The 6,846-nt window shown below is 46.6% G+C and overlaps 1 pseudogene; it reads right to left on the reverse strand.

Annotated features, from left to right (window-relative positions):
• Positions 1–427: 427 nt before the first annotated feature.
• On the reverse strand, positions 428–1,374 carry LOC133754126 (egl nine homolog 1-like; annotated as a pseudogene).
• Between the last annotated feature and the right edge of the window lie 5,472 nt (positions 1,375–6,846).

Genomic DNA, 6,846 nt, shown 5'->3' on the forward strand with positions numbered 1-6,846 from the left:
TCACCCAGACCAACTGGGGTTTATCTCTTATATGTAGGGATGTTTCAACATTCTCAAATGAATGAATGTGATACATCACATTAAAAAACTGAAAAACAAAAACCATGTGATTATCTCAATGAATGAAGAGAAAGCATTTGATAAAATACAACATCCTTTCATGATTAAAACCTTAAACAAATTGGGTACAGAAGGAACATTCTTCAACACAATCAAGGCAATTTATGACAAACCCACAGCCAGCATCCTACTAAATGCGGAAATGCTGTAAGCATTCTCCCTAAGATCCAGAACCATACAAAGATGCCCACTCTCACCATTGTTACTTAATACAGTCCTGGAAGTTTCAGCAGTCTATCAAATTTGGGTTCAATGTCAGCAAACTGGGCTTGCTTTCTGGAAAATTTCGAAGTACACCTCCACTTACCTAGGCACCCCAGTCTTTATTAAGATAATATATGCAAGTCACACATCTCCCATCTCCATTTGGATTATCAACATACTGCATATAACCTGTTCCACTGCCTGGATACAACTATGGCTTTCGTCCGGCCAATCATTTTGTAGTTGCCCAGCTTCTCGTTTCTGTGATGGATCAGGTCTTCCATGCTGCTCAGCAGCAGCCCAGTGGTTTCACAGCTGGCCATCTGTGAACTTGCCTGTGCAGTGCAGGGCACTCAACTCGTCGCCTATCTTGTCCAGGAAGTCATCCATTACACAGATGCCACGCTTGTTCATGCAAGGCAGTGTGGAACTGGCTTCCTCTGCCCTTTGGGCTGCAGACCACAGCTATGGCTCAGTGCCTCCCAGGGCGTGTTGCTAGGCTGGTACTGGTTCGCCACCTCCTGATACAGTGATGGGCGGGTCAGCAGCTTCTCCTTCCCTGGCTCCGCCTTGGCCACCGCCTGACCCTGGAGGTAGGGGTTCCCTGCTACAGCAGGGTGGGCCACGGACTTAGCCTTTGCCTTGGCAGCATCTCCAGCAGCCGGCCGAATCCTTGGCAGGGGTGGAGGTGCTGTAGGGATGCACTGCTCCTTTCCTGGTCTCCCAGGCTCTGCTCCCACCAGCTCTGGGCCGCGGTGTAGGAGAAAGGCCGGGGTGCTGGTGCGGGCCTGCCCCGTGGCCAGAGGAACCCTCACTGCCCTGGCACAGGAGCTCCTGCTTCCTCCAGTCCTGGCGCTGGTGCGGCCACAGCACAGCAGGTTCTCCATCTTTCGCACAGCTCACAGTACTGCCGGTCCGCTTTCTCTGGCCCTGCCCGCCAGGCCCTCTGCTCTCATTGCCCAGGGAGGAGGCAGTGGTAGTGGAGTAGGAGAGGTGAGGGCTGGACTGCCTAGTCCAGGGCCAGGGAGCAGAGATAGCGGCAGAGAACATTTCTGCGCCATGGCACATGCCCCCCTCTACACAAGCAGGCCGGCGCCAACGCTCTGGGCCAGGCCGCTTTCTTGTCCTTGGGTACTGCCCCGCAGTGCCAGCCGCTGCTTCAGCGCCTCATCACGCAAAGGTTGAGGGTGCATGGCCTGCGTGGGACCAGGATCTCCGCTCTGGGCACGCTAGACCAGCAGCCTTCCAAGCCACCGCCTCGATATCCCGGGCAGCCCGGCCCAGCTTGTGGAGCAGCGAAGGGCGTGCGGGCGCCACTCACTCTGCCCGCTCTACACTGACACCGCTGCCCGGTGGTGACCAGGGCAGGGGCGCACTAGGGCGGAGGAGGGGGAGCGAGGGCCCAGGGCAGCACCGAGGGGGTGGTGGCCGCGCACACGTTTGGCCTGCTCCTTGGATCTTCTGCACTTTGTGGGACGTGGCCTCGGCCGAGCCCTCAGTGACGGGTCCCTTCCATCTATCCAACCCCTTGGCCGGTTCCGTGTCGGAATGGGCCGGGGACACCAAGAAGCCATCGCGCTGCCACCGCCTGCTGTGGTCTGTGAGAGGACACCCAGCGGGCAGACTCACGAGCCCAGAGAGGAGAGGGCAGAGCAGGCTGTGCACACACTTGCTGAGAGAGGGCGCCGGCCTCCAGAGAGTCACAGAGTGGTAGACTCTTAATCATGGCTGCTTGTCCTTTAGGCCTACTCGGGTTGTGTTAGGGGCGCTCCTAGACACTGGGTGGCCAGGTGTCCATTGAGAAGGAAATGGAAACTAATAGAAGTAAAGCAACTTGCCCACGGTCACGCTGAACTGGGATCTAGGAATCAGCTTTGTTAGATTCCAAGGCTGTTTTTCCCATTACACCATGAGGCTTCTGCTTGAAGAAAGTTAATTAAACACAGAGCCTCAGAGCAGGCATTTGGTCTAATAGTTAAGACATCTCTGTCCCACACCTGAGTGCCTAGGTTTGAAACCCAGCTCCAGCTCCAGATGCTAGCTTCCAGCTAATGCAGACCATGGGAGGCAGTGGTCATAGCCCAGGTAATTGGATTCCTGCCATCCGTGTAGGAGACTTGGATTGTGTTGCTGGCTCTTGGTCTTTCACTTTTAGAAGTTACATATTCTGCCTCCAGGAGTGTGCATCCACGACATGCATAGACTCGCTTCTGCTTTCAGGCTTAGCATGAGGCAGGGGCGACACCTCACGGATGTGAGGGCCTCCCATTCATTGTTTTTAAAGATTTATTTATTTGTTTGAAAAAGTTACACGGAAAGAGAAGGAGAGGCAGAGAGAGAGAGAGAGAGAGAGAGAGAGAGAGAGAGAGAGAGAGAGAGAAAGGGGTCTTCCATCCACTGGCCCACTCCCCAACTGGCTGCAATGGATGGAGCTGAGCCGATCTGAAGCCAGGAACCAGGAGCTTCCTTGGGGTCTCCCACGTAGGTGCATGGGCCCAAGGATTTAGACCATCCTCCACTGCCCTCCCCTCAAAGCTATAGCAGAGAGCTGGATCAGAAGTGGAACAGCCGAGTCTCGAAACAGCATCAATATGGGATGCTGGCACAGCAGGCTGTGACCTCACCCACCATGCCACAGCACTGCCCTCCATTCAATTTTAATACATGAGTGCTCAGTAACTTGTGAATTATGTTTGCCATTACCACACAGTAATTATCCATTAGCTACTAAAAATAAACTCAATAAGTTGTCAGTATTCTGTGAATTTATCACTGATGCACTTCGTTGGCTTTAACATATATGCCAATTTAACATTTTCTCACAAGTTTAGTAATAATCATATATACTTCAATAAATTTGTAAAATAAGTACAAGAATTAAAAGCACAGCCTCCCATATGGGCACCAGTTTGAGTACTGGCTGCTCCACTTCCAATCCAACTCCCTGCTAATGCACCTGGAAAAGCAATAGAAGACAGCCAAAGTGCATGGGTCCCTGTAGCCACATGGCAGATCCAGAAAAAGCTCCAGGCTCCTGGTTTTGGATTGGCCCAGCCCTGGCCATGGTGGCCATTTGAGGAGTGAAACAGTAGAAGGATGATATCTCTCTCTCTCTCTCTCTCTCTCTCTCTCTCTCTCTCTCTCTCTTTCTCTTTTTGTCTCTCTGCCTCTGCTTCTCTGGAACTCTATTTTTTTAATTTTATTTAATGAACATAAATTTCCAAAGTACAGCTTATGGATTACAAGAGCTTCCCCCCATAACTTCCCTCCCACCCACAACACTCCCCTCTCCCACCCCCTCTCCTCTTCCATTCACATCAAGATTAATTTTCAACTATCTTTATATACAGAAGATCAATTTAGCATATATTAAGTAAAGAATTCAACAGTTTGCACCCACACAGAAACACAAAGTGTAAAATACTATTTGAGTACTAGTTATAGCATTAATTAAACACCTAAGAATAATTGTGTATTAATTATAGATTTCAACCAATAGTTTTAAGTAGAACATAAAAATACTAAAAGGGTAAAGTATTAAGTTCTTTTTTTTGTTATATAGTTATTATTATTTTTTTATTTAATAAATGTGAATTTACAGAGTGCAACTTTTGTATTGTTGTGGCTTCCCCCCCAACCTCCCTCCCTCCCATGGCCCCCCCCCACTCCCTCTCCCATCCCACCCTTCATCGAGTTTCATTTTCAATTACCTTCATATACTGAAGATCAACTTAGTATATACTAAGCAAGGATTTCAACAGGCTGCACTCACACAACCGCACAAGGTATAGGGTATTGTTTGACTAGTAGTGTTTTTGTTTGGTTTTTTTGGTTTTTTTTTGTTTTGTTTTGTTGTTTTTTTTTTTTTTGACAGGCAGAGTGGATGGTGAGAGAGAGAGAGAGAGAAAGGTTTTCCTTTTTGCCATTGGTTCACCCTCCAATGGCCGCTGTGGCTGGCGCATCTCGCTGATTCGAAGCCAGGAGCCAGGTGCTTCTCCTGGTCTCCCATGCGGGTGCAGGGCCCAAGGACTTGGGCCATCCTCCACTGCCTTCCCAGGCCATAGCAGAGAGCTGGCCTGGAAGAGGGACAATTGGGATAGAATCCGGTGCCCCAACCGGGACTAGAACCTGGTGTGCCAGTGCCTCAAGGTGGAGGATTAGCCTGTTAAGCCATGGTGCCAGCCTTGACTAGTAGTGTTTTTAAGTTCCATAGTAAAACACATTAAGGACAGAGATCCTACGTGGGGAGCATGTACCCAGTGACTCCCATTGTTGATTTAACAATTGGCACTCTTTTTTATGACCTCAGCAATCACCTGAGACTCTTCCTATGAGCTGTCTAGGCTGTGGAAGCCCCTTGAGTTCACTGACTCTGAATTTATTTAGTCAAGGCTGTATCACAGTGGAGGTTCCTTCCTCCCTTCAAAGAAAGGCAGCTCTCTCCTTGATGGCCTGTTCCTTCTGCTGGGGTCTTGTTCACCAGGATCTTTCATTTAGATTGTTTTTTGCCACTGTGTCATGGCTTTCCATGCCTGTGAGACTCTCATGGACCTTTTAGCCAGATCCAAATGTCCCAAGGGTTGATTCTGAGGCAGGAGTGCTTGGAACTCTATTTTTAAAGTAAATAAATAAATTTTAAAAAATCTAGCCATGATTTTTAAAATGTTATTATGTGAAACATAGCAAGGTGGGGGGAGGTGGCACTGTGGTGCAGTGGGTTAAAGCCCTAGCCTGAAGCACGGGCATCCCATATGGGCATCAGTTATAGCCCTGGCAGCTCCACTTCCAATCCAGCTCTCTGCTGTGGCCTGTGAAAGCAGTAGAAGATGGCCCAAGTCCTTGGGTCCCTGCACCCACATGGGAGGCTGGGAAGAGGCTCCTAGCTCCTGGCTTCAGATTGGCACAGCTCTGGCCATTGTGACCATCTGGGGAGTGAACTAGCAGATCGAAGACCTCTCTCTCTATCTCTACCTCTCTCTGTAATTCTTTCAAATAAATAAAATCTTTAAAATAAAACTGGCAAGGAATTGAAAAATCCATAATGAACCACTCTGCAGTTACTTTAGTAGATAATGCTCAAAGATAAAAGAAAATATTAAACCTGTTGCTATAGTAATAGATTGATACTCTCAGAACCTATCTTTCCTATTTGTAGTATAATCATAATTTCAAACAGATTAACATTTATTCAAAGTTTATAAAATAATTAGGACAACATTCCCCTTGTAAACTGGTCTGTATTCCTGTAAAGAATAGTTTTAGTTTTGTTTCTCTTACTATGATGCATGTGTTTTGGGAACGATGAATGATGGAATCATATGTACTCTTATATAACTGCCTGTGTTGTCATTTTCCTATTTCTTTTCCATTTTAATATTTTCTAATATTCAATTTTATTGGTTACTATGTTGATTTTACCTGAATGCAACATTTAGACATTTATATTTTTGTATGCATACACAGGAGTTCGTAAGTGTGTGTGTGTGCACATGAGAGACAGCATAGAAAATAATATTATGAAGAATCCTAACCCTCATTTCAAACACTAAGTCCTCCTCAGACCTGGCTTCTTTGAGGCAGAGCACTGGGACCTCTCACTGTAATGGGCTGAACTGATTCACCCAAAAGTGAATACCTTGCAGCCCTCACCCTCAATGTGATTGTGTTTAGAGACAGGAACTTTAATGATGTAACAGAAGAAAAATGATATCAAGTGTAAGGTCCTAATCCAGACTCACACCTGTCGTTATAAGGAGAGCCACCAGGAATTCACATGGACAGAGGAAATACCATGTGAGCACACAGCAAGTTGGTGGCTGACTGGAAGCCAGGGAGCGAGGTCCCAGAAGTCACCAAGCCTGCAGACACCTTGATCTCGAACTTCCAATGTGCAGGACTGTGAGAAACAACATCTGGTGAATTAAACCATCAAATTTGTTGTAATGTGTCATGGTGACTTTGACAGTCATATACCCAATCCCTACCTGCTTAAATTGTACCCACCCATAAGCTCCACAAAAGAAATTTTCAAAAAAATAGAGAAATTAAAAACTGTGGTTTTATGTGCCCAAATGCCTAAATGAGAAAAGGAGAGAAATAAGAAGAATGAAAAATGAAACACTAGAAATATGTCCATTAAAATCTAGAAATCAGAGAAAGGGAAAGAAAATACAAAAATGAATAAATTATTCTTGTGTATATGTGTGTGTTTTTAAAAAGCCTATACTTTGATCCAAGTTGAAATTATAATGCTTAATGATATAATAAACAGATTTAAAAGGACACTGATGGACTATGGTGTTTCCATGGAACAGGGTCTAAATTAACTGTTGAGACCAGCATTGTGGTTTAATGGGGTAAGCCAGAGCCTATGATGCCATCATCCCATATAAATGCTGGTTCAACCCTTGGCTGCTCCACTTCCAATCTAGCTCCCTGCTAACGTGCCTGGGAAAGCAATCGAGGATGGCTCAAGAGCTTGGGTCCCTGCATTCATTTAGGAGATCTGGAAGAAGCTCATGG

This window comes from Lepus europaeus, chromosome Y, assembly GCF_033115175.1.
Source record: "Lepus europaeus isolate LE1 chromosome Y, mLepTim1.pri, whole genome shotgun sequence".
NCBI classification, from domain to species: Eukaryota; Metazoa; Chordata; class Mammalia; order Lagomorpha; family Leporidae; genus Lepus; species Lepus europaeus.